This window comes from Chionomys nivalis, chromosome 13, assembly GCF_950005125.1.
Source record: "Chionomys nivalis chromosome 13, mChiNiv1.1, whole genome shotgun sequence".
Taxonomy (NCBI): Eukaryota; Metazoa; Chordata; class Mammalia; order Rodentia; family Cricetidae; genus Chionomys; species Chionomys nivalis.
In genome coordinates, this window is record NC_080098.1 from 70,132,338 (window position 1) to 70,145,910 (window position 13,573).

At 48.9% G+C, this 13,573-nt stretch overlaps 1 pseudogene; it reads right to left on the reverse strand.

Moving 5' to 3' along the window:
* Positions 1 to 11,697: 11,697 nt before the first annotated feature.
* The window catches only part of LOC130885549 (actin, cytoplasmic 2-like), a 97,541-nt pseudogene continuing 95,665 nt past the window's right edge, over positions 11,698 to 13,573 (reverse strand).

The window sequence follows — 13,573 nt, forward strand, 5'->3', positions numbered from 1 at the left end:
CTCCCCACAAGCTCTAGTCAGGGACTGGGTGGACAATGAGAGCATCAATGCAACTTTCCCTTTATAGCTTTCTGGTGAATTATGGAACCAAACTTCCTGGTTTAGAATCCTATTCTGCAACTCTGTGCCTTCATTGCTAGGTGGTCAACGAAAGGAGATTAGCAATAATACATACCTAATAAAGCTGTGATGAGGATTACACCAGCCGACACAGGACACATATGTATTGCCTTGTCATATGGTGTGTGATGCATGAATGGGATGTCCCGTCGTTCAGCCTCCTCAGCTCCAGCCTGGGCTGGGAGTTTGTTTGGCTGTGTTCTTTTCCTTTACATTAAATGCTTGGGGTAGCGCTTATGTGTCAAGGATTGTTCTGAGGGATATACAAATACTAACTTATTTTCTTTTTAGAACATCTGCATGATGTGGCTAGCCTTGTTTAGAAAAGGGAAAACTGAGGCACAGGTCCCAGGGCCGAGATTCAGACCTCAGCAGCCTGGCTCTGTGAAATCCTGCCTGCTCTGTGCTCCCATGTGCTGTCTCCAATGGGAAGGGGCACTGCTCACTACTCCACCCTCCTCTCCAGGTCCTGATGCTGACACATGCTTAGCGCTTTCCCTCCAGGGCATCCCAGAGCTCCTTTCGTTTGGGCTGCCAGAGTCAGCAGGAAAGAAGGCAGGATGTCCGTGTGCTGGGGAGACCTTGTTATGTCAGAAATGATCCATTGCTTATCAGAAATTCAAACTGAACTAGTGTCCTGTATTTTAACTGGCAACCGGTACCCCTGTATCCTACACCAGAGGGTGGTGTTGTGGCTTGGGCCACCCATCTTTTAAGAGGATTCTTAAATCCCTGGAGTCTGGCTGGGCAGGGGTGGGAGAGGAGGGACAGACATGCGATGGACTTTCTTGTAGGCACTGCTGGCATTCGCGATGCAGTGGAACGGGGCGCCAGTGGAAAAGGTTGGCATTCAAGAGTGACAGGGTGGGTGACAGCACAGCGCGCTCTGAGCTGGGGAAGATCAAAGGAAAACTGGAGCACTGTGAGTGTGGAGTGGAAATTGTGAGCAGCTGGCTGTGGAGAGGAACCCCTGCTGGCCAAGGCCCGGACTGCTGTGAAGCTCCTGCTTCAGCCCTGACCGCCAGGACCCAACAGAGAATTCCAGGCAAGAGGACTGGGTTCTCCTCACAAGCCCTGTAGGAAGAACTGGTGGAGAACTGGCAGAGGGGGTGGGGAGGCAGGAGAAATCTCTCTGACAGCTTAACAGTTGGTCTCCTTTTCTTGAAATTCTTGGCCCTTTCTTGAAAAATATAATGCAGGCACAGAAATTTCTTTTATTAAGAGTGAGGCATTTTGACGTTGGTGCTTTCTGGTCAGGGCTCTTCCGCCTGGAATGTCTACCGTTCGAGCCAGGAGCCTAGTGGGAGAGAGGAAATGATGGTTGGGGGTGAGGGATGCTGACGAATTTGCTTTGAAGTCAGCCTTTGGCTCCCCAGGTGGGAGAGTAGGGTCAAAGGCGCAGCTCTGAGGATTTACCTGCCCCGTGAATGTTAGCCTCCGCTAATCTCAGATGAAGAAAACTTCTCAGGCTGGGGAGAGATGTTGCAATTTTGTGTCTTAGTGACTACTCACTGCTTCTGACACGACCAGGTTCTTAACAGGGAGCAATTTAAGGCCATAAAAGAATTGTCATAAACAGCTCGCGGGAGCCAAGAGCACAGCCCAAACTTTAAGCACATAATGGAATCATATCAAAAGCAAGAGGGGCGGCAAGGATCCATAAATCCTCCAAGTGCAAGATCTGTCCGTTGTGACATTTGTGCTGAAGGGGAACCAGATGTGGATGCTGAGAGCCGGGGCGGGAGGGAGAGATGCTGAGCCCGGCCCCTCTGCAAAGGTAGGGGCCTCTACTTCAAGTTGGTGCAGGCCTTAGTCTGCATGCCTCAGCTGGTAGCTCAGGGTCAGAGGGCAAAGGCAGAAGCTGAGGTTACACGTGTTGGGTGTGTTGGACTAACAGGCATTTCACGATATTCTGCGATTTTCTCTTTGAAGACTCAACACTTGGCATAACTCTTGAAAACGTGTTTAAAGACTAAATGTGTTTATTCCAAACAGGAAGAAAAAGCAGCGAAGGCATGCAGAACCCCACTGGAAGTGGGCAAGAAGCATGCGTGACGACAAGGCTGCCATTCTTTTCCTGGCATAGGGGATGGATTGTGTGTTGTGTTGCAAGGCTGCAAGCCAGCAGCTCACTGGAGGTCTACCAGGGAAAGGGATCCTGGGCCTGCAGCCTGGAGCGATAGCGTGGGTTCTAGTTATAGGTTCAGGAGAGTATTCCTGAGTAGGTAGCTGTGGCTGACTTTTAAGGACAGGTGGTACCTCTATGGGTAGAGGAGGCTGGGTGAGAAGAATCTACAGGGCAGAACAGTGGAGCAAGAGCTAGAAGTTAGATGTGGGTTATGACCCTGGAGATATTGCTTGATTTGCAAGGACAGGTGGACAACAAGAAGGTCTTGGCAGCAGCCTTGAGTGCTGGTACCAGGAGCATTTACTTAATCATTCTGGAAAATCGGATGTAGTTCTTGAGGCCATTGCAACTCATTACTTAAACCAACAAACAGGAAACAAACAAGCCAAAATTAGCAAAACAAACAGACAAACAAAAAAAAAACCAAAAAACAAAACAAAACAGTGAAACAAAACCCCAAACCAAGCCAGTCCCTCTGATCCCAATATAGCAACATGGAAGACAGGGCACCGTGGAACCTCCTGTCCCTTCATGATCTGGCCCAGGCTGTCCCCATATGAAGGGGCTTTTGGTAATTATAGTCTGATGTCACAACCCCCCATCTTTCTTTTGGTATGTATCATTTCACAAGACCTTCTATTTCTATGTGATTCATTCTTTAAATGCCCGCAGAGACTTAGCAGGACCCTGGGGTAAGAGGCAGGCTTTGTGAAACATGTGTGAGCCTCAGCTTTGTGGGTTTAAGTTTGGGGGTTGAAATAAATCCCCCCTTTTTTCCTTTCAAAATAGGGTTTCTCTGTGTAACAGCCCTGGCTGTCCTGGAACTGGCTCTGTAGACCAAGCTGGCCTTGGACTCACAGAGATCTGCCTGCCTCTGTCTCCCAAATGCTGGGATTAAAGACGTGAGCCGTCACTATCCAGCAGTGAAATTTGTGTCATTTGTGATGGCTGCTGATCTTGGTTGTCACCTTGAAGCATCTAGGAAGAGGGACTCTCAAATGAAAAACTGCTTCTACCAGATTTGCCCGTGTTCATGTCTGTGTGGCATCTTCTTGATTGGTAATTGAGGTAGAACATTCAGCCCACTGTGGGTGGTACCATCCCTAGGCAGGTGAGTCTGAGCTATATAAGGAAGGTAGCTGAGTGCGAGCCTGGGAGCAAGGTAGTGAGCAGCATTCCCTAGGTAGGTTCTGCTTTAACTGCCGTCCTTGGCTATGCTCAGTGACAGACTGTACCCATAAGCTAAAATAATTCTTTTCTTCACAAAGTCACTTTTGGTCATGGTATTTATCTCAGTGACAGAAAGCAAGTAGAACCCCATTGCATACCTTTGAAATTGTGTGACATGGGTCCTGTGTTGGAAGTTTACCAGTGGACAGGGAATCTGTGTTATTTTCCAGGGGTGCAGTAAGATGGACACTGCTGATCAGAGATCATCTGTTCAAGGAGACCCCTCCACCCAGTAGGTTAGCAAAACAGTTATCTCTCACATTGATAACTCCAGTTTGGCTAAGCAGACTTGACATTAGCATGTGTGAGGTTGCTACCTGGTGATCGTGGAAGAGGGTCAGAGAAAACAGGAGCACTGCATGGAGGCGGGCCTGGGTGTGAGCCCTGACTCTTAGGTGTATGATCTTTCTCAACCTCTGCTTGTTCATTTACAAGTTATGCATTAAGCCCATTCAGCTCATAGAAATGTTGTGAGGGGCCGGGCGGTGGTGGCGCACGCCTTTAATCCCAGCACTTGGGAGGCAGAGGCAGGCGGATCTCTGTGAGTTCAAGACCAGCCTGGTCTACAAGAGCTAGTTCCAGGACAGGCTCCAAAACCACAGAGAAACCCTGTCTCGAAAAACCAAAAAAAAAAAAAAAAAAAAAAAGAAAGAAATGTTGTGAGGGTTACATGAAGAATTACTTATAAAGTGTCCAGTGTAGCAACTGGCACACAGTATACATGGTGTCCTGTTATCTGTCATTGTTATTATCCATTTATTCATGCAACATGAGGCCTTACAATCAACTATGTGATTCCCTACCCTAGGGTCCTCTGAGCACCAGTGCTCTGTACTCTGATCATTGAGTGTGAACATAGTCAGGGCTGGACATGCTTTTAGGACACCTCGCCTGTCACTCATCCAATCCCTTACCCCCTCCACACTTGCCTCACATAGGAGCCTATGTCCTGGAAAGTTGGGCTGAAAAGCAGACTTTCACAATCCTTGATTTATTATTTATGACCAATAGTTGCTCAATTTTCTCTATTTTTGTAATTTAGAGACATTTTACATAAAACATTTAAAAGAGTCTATGAACATTCTTTATATTTGATTTCCATGAGCCGTAGGGGTATTTTTTTGGAGAATATTGTGTGAGAAAGAGACAAGTGATAACTGTTTATATGAGGTTGGTAACCATAGAGATGAAATGCCACCAGATCAAAGTCTGAAGGTAATTAACTCCCTGCAAATTACAGCTGTTGAACTTGAGCACAGAGATCCATGAATTCACTCATGGGCTAAGCGGCTAAGGGGAAGTCTGGGGAGAGAAAAATGTTGGCAAGGCTTATCAGCAAAGCTGTGTCCCTGTCCCATTTAGGGGGTGTCTTTGAGGGGCTCAGGGCCTGGTCTAAGAACTGTCAGTCGGGTGCCCCCCGTTATCTCCATCATCTGAGTGGTCTCTTTTCTGATTTGCGAGACTGAGTTCATGAATGCAGGCCCTCACACGACCACATCTGCTCAGGGGTTTGTGACCTGGATAGCAGGGTGGCCAGCCACCTTGTCTTGACCATGATCTTCGTTTGTCACCTTCTCACACTGTTCTTTAAAGTAGGTGAGGGGGTTCTTACCCTGGAGGAGCTGCTGAGCCAGCAGAACCTAACATGTCATATGTTAGCAAGACCTCTTCTTCCTTAATGTCCATGGGGGTCAAATACAGAACCCGGGCAACAGCAGCGATGACCCCAGAACTGGCTTTCCCTTCTTCTCTGCCCAGTGGGTACCCTAAGAGATTTTAGCCCCCAGATTCCCACGTGGGTAGCTTTTGCAGGATTCTGCTATCTTTGATGGAGTGCTGGGGTTGAGTACATTTGGCAGGGGGCTGAAATCCAGGTCTACTTAACTACCTGTGTGACTTTGTTGGATTATTTTGTGTTTCTATGACTCACTCTGTGTTTGAAAAGAACAGGTCTGTGGAGGAGGAGGTATCACATACAAAACCTGCCAGCACAGTGCCCGGCACCATGGGCCAGAGGGTCAGGAGCCCCAGCTTGCCAGTAGTAAATCTGAAGGCCATGCCCAGCACCATGGGCCAGAAGGTCAGGAACCCCAGCTTGCAGTGCCCAGCACTGTGGGCCAGGGTGCCAGGAGCCCCAGCTTGCAGTGCCCAGCACTGTGGGCCAGGGTGCCAGGAGCCCCAGCTTGCAGTGCCCAGCACTGTGGGCCAGAGGGTCAGGAGTCCCAGCTTGCCAGTAGTAAGTCTGAAGGCAGAAAGCAGGTGAATTCCCAAGGCCATTTTTGATCATGCTGTTTGAGGTGTAAAGGAGTTAAAATATTAAATAACTTGGTTTTAACAGGAGAGGGAAAAACTCCTGGTAGTTCTGAGGTAGGGGAGGTGAACTAGGCAGAAAGTTTGGTGCTGTTTGCGGGTAAGAGAGAGCAAGACCCAGATGTGTTTAAGAAGGAGGTGTGTGTGTGTGTGTGTCCTTTCGTCCGTGTCTTTGTGTGCCTCCCTCTGCTCTTTTCATCCAGCCTGCATTTCTTGGTGTCACCTTGGCCCGTCTCTGTGCAGGGAGCTGTGACAGAGAAGGTGCACCCCCAGGCCTGGCTGCAGTATCCCAAGGCTTGCCCAGGAAGGATGGGGATGTCCTCTCAGGAAACTTGTGAAACTTTAGAAAGTTTGTGGGAAGTCAGAACATGGCAAGAACCTTGGGAAGAGCCTGTTCCTGTTTGTCCCTACCATGACATATCTGAAAGGGAAAAAAAAATCCATTTGTCTTTCCGTGTGTTCCTTGGGGCTCAGTATGTCACCGTGTTGTGTTGAGTTGTCAAGGATACCTATGCTGGCCTCGGTACAGCTTCTCATGCCGGGGACTTGTCTTTGGCATTTGGTTGATTGAAAATAGGTTAAACTAATAAGGTAGGAAGGATGCTTCCAGGCTTTTACAGCTCCAGGGCCATGCTGGTGATTGCTGAAACATTCCAACTGGAACCTGCTGGGAAGTAGATGAGTAACGTTGTCTTCTTGCTCCAGGTTGGGCAAGTCCTGTCCCCACATTCTCGGGGGGCTGCTCGCAGTTCCCAAAGCTGGGGATGCTGGGACCTAGAGCAGCGGTGCTGGTTCTTGTGTTGGGTCCTGGAAGAAATCCCAACGATATCCTGAAGAGACACTCATGCCCCTCTCTTTGCCTGGTGGACTTTGAAAACAATAGACCTCCCATGCGAATGTCCCTATGAATCTCCCGATGGGAGCCTGGTACTAGCCAGAAGGGGAGCTAGCTTTCTCCTGGAAAGACTTCACAGAGTCTGACAACTTGTCAGCCCACTTAGCTGGAGACACCAGAGCAGAGACAGTGCAGATGAGCCTGGGGACCATGGCATCTGGATCAGAACTGCTTCGTTACTAACACTTGCTTTGGTTCCCCCCTGACATTTATGTGTTTACTGTGTCTATAACTCAACATGTCTCTCTTTCCACCATGTGGGTCCCGGGGATCGAACTCATATCAGCAGGTTTGGCAGCAAGTCCCTTTTCCTGCTGAGCCAGCTCACCAGCCCACTGTTTCCTGCTCTTTGTTTCAATCTAAATCTTATGTTGGAGCCCAGATGATGGACTTGGATGGGGAGAAGGGTGTTGAGCTCTTGGTTCTCTCAAGTGTGGCCATGCAGACTAGATTTCCCCCTGTCCTTTTCATTGTTACTTGGTGTCTTTCACTGGTATGTTGAAGACCAGTGGCTGAATCAGCTTGTTAGGGCTACCAGGGCCCAGTCTCTGGCTCTGACAACTGCAGTCATACTTGAGGGTTGTACCTTGGAACCCAAGGGGGCTCCTATGGAGGGAATGTTGGGTTGACTGGAACTCCAGGGTCAAACAGCATTTGAAGATTTTTCTCCATCCCCAGGTTTCCAGCTCTGTTTAGTTGGTCCCATCCCTTTGTTACCCCGAGAACCTTCTGTAGAGCTTTAGAGCCAGTGAGCTGCTCAGCAAGACTGTTCACCATAACTTCTGCCTTCTGTAACCTCTCTGTCCCCCATTGTCACCCATATCAGGGCCTCGCCAGCCAAATGGCATTGCAGTTTCAGCTTCCTGGGACCCCAAGTAAGGCCAGAGGATCTCAGTTTGAATACAATATCTAACCTGTTCACGACCCTGGTTTTCAATGGCCCTGGGTTTCAATGTTTCTTGGCTTTGGTCTCTGCATTTTGCAAGGCACAGTCAACAGTGCCCACCTCGTCGGTGTACTGTGAGGGATGTCATCAATGTCAACTCCCTCGTGCAGTACCTGCCACTTAGCACATGGTAGGCATGGATCTTCCTTCCAGCTCAGGCCAGGCATCAGTTTTTAAACCTCCTATCTCCTCACAGTAGCTGGTACCCAGCCAGAGCCCACAGTCAATAGTGTGAGCCCCTACTGTGTAGGGAGAGCCGGGTCTGTTTTCACACGGTGGGGTGAGCTGCGTGTTTATCTTCACACGCTGCTCTCTCTGCATGCTGCTGCAGAGACAGAGAAGACTGAGTGATATGGACCCTTCCCCATCCATGTGCTCACCAGCAGGCCAAGGGGAAAGCCAGATGTTCCACATCCTTTGCTGGATTTTGCCGTAGCGGTGGGGTATGGGCTTTTGAAGTCCCAAGGAAGAGACCAGCCTCCAAGCAGCTTTGTCTCCACCCGGTTCCCGTAGAGAGCTTGGTCATCTCTTTCTCCTGGAGCTTTTGAGTCCCGGGGGTGTGTTTGGTTATCCCATCGACTGTTTACTCTTGTTGTAAAGTACTGTTCACTCTCAGCTGAGCTTTGCAGTCACTGCATCCTTACGTGCCATTTTCCAGGTAAAGAGCTAGGTCCCAGAGGAGCGCTAGTCCTTTGGTTGGTCAGTCACACAACTTTAGACACCACTGTCTGTCTAGACAGGCCCGGCAGCAAGAGGCTATGGGTAAGCGTGAAACATGGGATGGAGGAAACCCAGAGGGACCTGTGGGATCTTGCATGCAGTCATTTTCCTTGGTTCTCTCCTGATTAAGTCAAATAGGCTTCAAGGAAAGGAAAAAGAGTGCTCTTAGTGCCCCACACTATGGCGTGGGATGTATTACTCTCTTGGCCCCTGCCCCTTATGTGTCCAGAGGTCACGTCCCTTTTGGGAATTCTAGACACAAGCTCTCCACCCTCCACAGCACCCTCTAGTCCCTGGCTACTCTGGGATGCTCTGTGAAGCTGCTGTTAGGAGGGCGAGGTGGATGACTTCAGGCTGAGGCTCGCCTCACTAGGCTTAGTGCCTCCTGCAATTACCACACAGGCTTTGAGGAGCCCATTCTCCCCTTCTGCTCCAGGGCAGAGTGGAAATCCTGATGCAGAAGGGCAGCCTCTGTGCAGGCCTGGCACTGCCTTTGGTCACGTGCTCAGATGGCCCCTCCCTGTGCCTCTGCTCACAGCTTGGGGAGCCAATGTCCTGAGGCTGGAGGATTTGAGTGGTGTCAACAGCCAATTTCCTGCATGCCTCAGGACCTGTGTGTCGGAAGCAGGGTCCTCTGGCTTAGGGACTGGACACGGCTTCCCCAGCTTACTCACTGGAAGGAGAAGAAAAGGCCACCCTTAGAGTGGTGGTTAATCTTGGTTGCCATCTTGGCACAACTGGGAAAAGGTCTCCCTCAAGTTAGTCTGTGGTCGTGTCTGTGGGGCATTTTCTTGATTGCTAATTGGTGTAGAAGACTTGGTCTATAATACCATCCTAGACAGGTGGACTTGGGCTATATGTGAAAGGCAGCTGAACGTGAACCTGGAGCAAGCCAAAAAGAACATTCCTCTATGGTCTCTGTCTTAGTTCTTGACTTCAGGTTCCTGCCTTGGCTTCCCTCAATAATGAACTATGACCAGGAAGCATAAGCCAAATTAACCCTTTACAAGTTATTTTGGGCCACCGTGTTTTATTACAGCAGCACAGAGCAAATTAAGACACATGAGAATATGACGCTGATGGTTCTGGGGACTCCGAGACGAGGTTGCCACAGTCCTGCATGGCTTGGTGCCTGGGCACCACCAACCTCTTCAGCTGTACACTTGAGGAAAGCTTAGGGTTCCCAAATCGCAGGGCTGGAGTTGTTGGCTGATGCCCCACTCCCTGCCTGCTTCATACCACTGGAGAGACAAGCAGATGTGCACAAGCAGATGTGCACAGGCAGAGCAGAAAGTTATATGCAAGGGACAGGAAACAAAACCCACAGCCGTGGCCGACTGAGTCCTTCCTTGCTAGATGCCAACTATCTTCTTTGACTTTGAACTGTTCTCAGGAGCCTTACATGTGGGTTTGCCCAACAACAAAAGAGGAAACCGGTTAAGACAGGGAGGACCTCATCTGAGTCCCACAGACACCGGGGTAGTGGTCTACCCCAGGCTGTCAGTCTCCAGAATCTGGCCTTGTAACTCCAGTACACGTTCTGCACATATGTGTATCCAACTGAATGAACGGGTAAACTGTAAAACCAAGCAAACAAAAAGGCAGGAAGGACTTTCCTTTGCCCTGGCATGGGCCAGGTGCCTGGTGTGTCCAGATAGGCAGGTGCAAACACTCTTTAGCACTGAAGAACGAAGGCACTAGCCTTCACCAGTAAGGGGGGGTAGCCAGTCCCCAAACCCAAGGAATGGGGAGGCCAGGGTCAGAACAGCCTGCAGCCACAGTGCCTGGCCAATGTCTTCCCACAGTTCATGACAGATGGCTTGTCTGGGTGGGTCCCATTAGTATCTTGTAGTCACAGAGCTGGAGGGACCTCAGTGAGACAGGACATAAAGATCTTTAATGTGGCATTGTCCCAGTCATGGAAGGTCACCCTGGAGTACTACAAAGTCATAAGCAGGAAGGTTCCCGAGACCACAGAGATGTCCACTGTGGTGGTCAAGGGTATTCTTGGGAGTCAGGAGAGAATTCAAGTTCATTTCCTCATTGGCTCCATGGCCTCTCTTTGTCCCTGGCCACAGATGGGCTCATAATAGAACCCCATGGGCTTGCCAGAGAAAGGGATGCTTGTGGGGTACTTAGAACAGTTTCTGGCACAGCGTGAGTGTTGTGTGGGTGTTCATGGAATGCAAACACTGAGCATCACCGAAAGATGCTTTTAAGTAATTTTAGGTGAGAACTGTGGGCTGCAAAATTATATACATTATGCTTCTAATTTTATGTGTACACATGTGTTTATGGAAATGCAAATGATTGTCTCTGTTGTAAAAATTGGATGGTTTTGATTTCTTTATAGCATTCTATATTTCTCTATTATCTAAAATAAGCATGGGCTACTTTAAATTAAAAATGACATTTAAAAACAAAGAATATTTTTCTGTGCCAGACTTCAGTCCCATCCCTGTTACAAGTTCAGTTCTAAATGATGAGTACTGTGTTCTTCTGAGAGCCTGGGAGTTCGTGTTTAGAGACACTTAGCGGCCTGTTGAATGCCCAGAGAGTAGGGCTGGCATGACGTCCTCTTCCAGGCTCCCCTCTGTCCTGAGTGGTCCCTGTCTCCTGCAGTAACGCTGTAGGGACCCTTTTCAACAATGGCCACTGTAGACTGAGTTTCCTTTGAATATCAGCTTTCCAAAACTAACAAATGCTGGGTGTGTGATGTGTTTGGATGTGCTAGTGAACTTGAAGATTGTCCCATGTTGAGAGACATCATGAAGTCTCTAGCTAGATAAGACGCTTCTACACTGTCATGGGTACCTGGGAAAATGCTTATTTTTACCAGTCTCAGTGATGAGCAGAGAGATATCTATATGGACACAGAAAATACAAGTTAGGAGAGATGAAGTCCCTGCTTGGCAGTGTGTTTGCTGGTCAGAGCCAGCATCTAACATGTCACTGAATTATTTTCAGACTTAATGTCCAAGTGGAGCTGTGTATTTGTGTCTAAGATGGAATAAGTTTTTTCTCTCTTTTTTTATTGCAGCCCTTTATTTTTTTGTTGTACAGCGACGTGTTTCTGGGTCCTAATGTTTTTACTTAAGGGTAGAAAAGCAATATTCGTCATTTCTTAAAGAACTGAGCACAAAAGTGTCACATAAATTCAAAGAATGAATAAATTTACAGGTGTATATGCAAATGTTCCTAATTCAAGGCAGATAACCCATGGCGGTCAGGAGAGGAAACACTGCAACAGAAACTGGGTCCCAAGGCTCTGACCTCGTACCCTCCCCACTAGGCCAGCAAAGTGGAAACCCAGGGGTCTCGAGAAATCCGGGAACTGCCAGCTGCCAGTTAGTAATACCCTGCATGGAACACTGCATGATGCTCACCGGGCTGGGGATTTCTCTTGCACAGCTCCCCAGTCACTCGGTGATCATAACAGAAGCCTGGAACCTGCTTAGTCCAGCTAGCGTGTGCAGTGGTGATGGAGGGGCCCCACTCGCCATACTCCTTGCTGATCCACAGGGAAGCTAGGATGGAGCTACCAATCCTGAATGGGTACTCACCCTCAGAGAGAGCAATGCTCTTGATCTTCATTGTGTTGGGTGCTAGGATGTGATCTCTCTTCCTGGCAGCAATGCCTGGGTACATGGTGGTGCCATAGACTGCACTGTATTGGCATACAGGCCCTTGCAGATGTTCACATAACTCTTCATGGTGGAGTTGAAGGCAGTCTCATGGATGCCACAGGACTCCATGCCCAGGAAGGAGAGCTGGAAGACCACCTCTGGACATTGGAATCGCTTATTGCTGATGGTGATCACCCACCCATAAGGGAGCTTTTTAACTCTTCTCCAAAGAGGAAGAGGATGCAGCAGTAGCCATTTCCCGTGCTCCTCTCTGAATCTAGGACAACATAGCCTAACTTCTCCTTAATATCATTCACAAATTCTCACTCAGCCGTGATGGTGAAGCTGTAGCCCTGCTCGGTAGGATCGTCGTGAGATGGTCTGCCAGATGAAAGATGGCGTGGGAAAGGGTATCACCCTTATAGATTGGCACTGTATGTGTGTCCTGGTTACCAGAGTCTGTGACAATGCCAATGGTTTCTCCCAGAGACATACAGGGACGGCACCACCAAACCTGAATGGCCACATACATGATTGGGGTGTTGAAGATTTTGAGCATTTTCTATCATCTTCTCTCTGTTAGCCTTAGGGTCTTGGGTGCCTCAATCAGAAGCACCAGGCGATCCTCAGGGGCCCTGTGAAGTTTGTTGTAGAAGTTGTGCCACATCGTCTCCATGTTGTCCCAGTTGGTGACAGTGCCATGCTTGCTAGGGTCCTTCAGGGTTAGAATACCCTTCTTGCCTGGGTCTATTGCCTACATACACAGGAGTCCTTCTGGCCCATGGGCACCATGGCACTGGTGTTGGGGGACACCCAGCAATGGAGGGGAACCATTGGGCATCAGGAGCTTTGTCACCAGCGAAACTGCTTTGCCCATGCCAGAGCCATTGTCAGTGGTGAGCACGGTGGTTTCTTTTGTTGTGTGAAAAGATGCAGTGTAGCTCGGCAGCAGAGATCGAGCCTAAGCTTTCTCTACAGAGTACTCTGGGGACAGTCTCAGCCCCAGAGGAAAGAATGACATCTGGCCATGTAGTCAGGGCCGACGGGCTCAAAACTCTTTGGACTGGATTCGCATAGACATGCAACCAAGCCGCGTCTGGGCCTGCCTCTGGACAGAGACCCAGATATTTGCACGGACTTGTCCTCACCCAGTCTTGTTTTCTTCCCATAAAATGCCCATCTTTATGGAGCGGAGTGAGAGTTATTGTCTATCTGGGCAAGGCAGGGCAGTGTGTTAATTAGGGTTCAACTCAACATTAGTCTGAGCCCCTAGACATGCTCACTGTTTGCTAGGAGTCTGACTCTGGTTTCTTAATTTTAATTTTTAATATTTGAGAAGCATTTATCTTCAGACAAAACATCAGATTTTTTGAATCCTCTAAATAGGTGATTCTAGTGTACATGCTTCGAGGTCAAGAAACAGCCCTCCCTGTGTGTCTCATGATGTTGTCATCACTGCCTCTGAGCCAACACCATTGTCACGGCTGTTTAACATGTAGGAAACCCAGGCTCAAAAAAATGCAGTGGCTTGCCAGGGTGCCTGCCGTCTAATGAATGGCAGATCCCGAGCCAGAGCCCGGCTCTTTCATTGCTCCAGC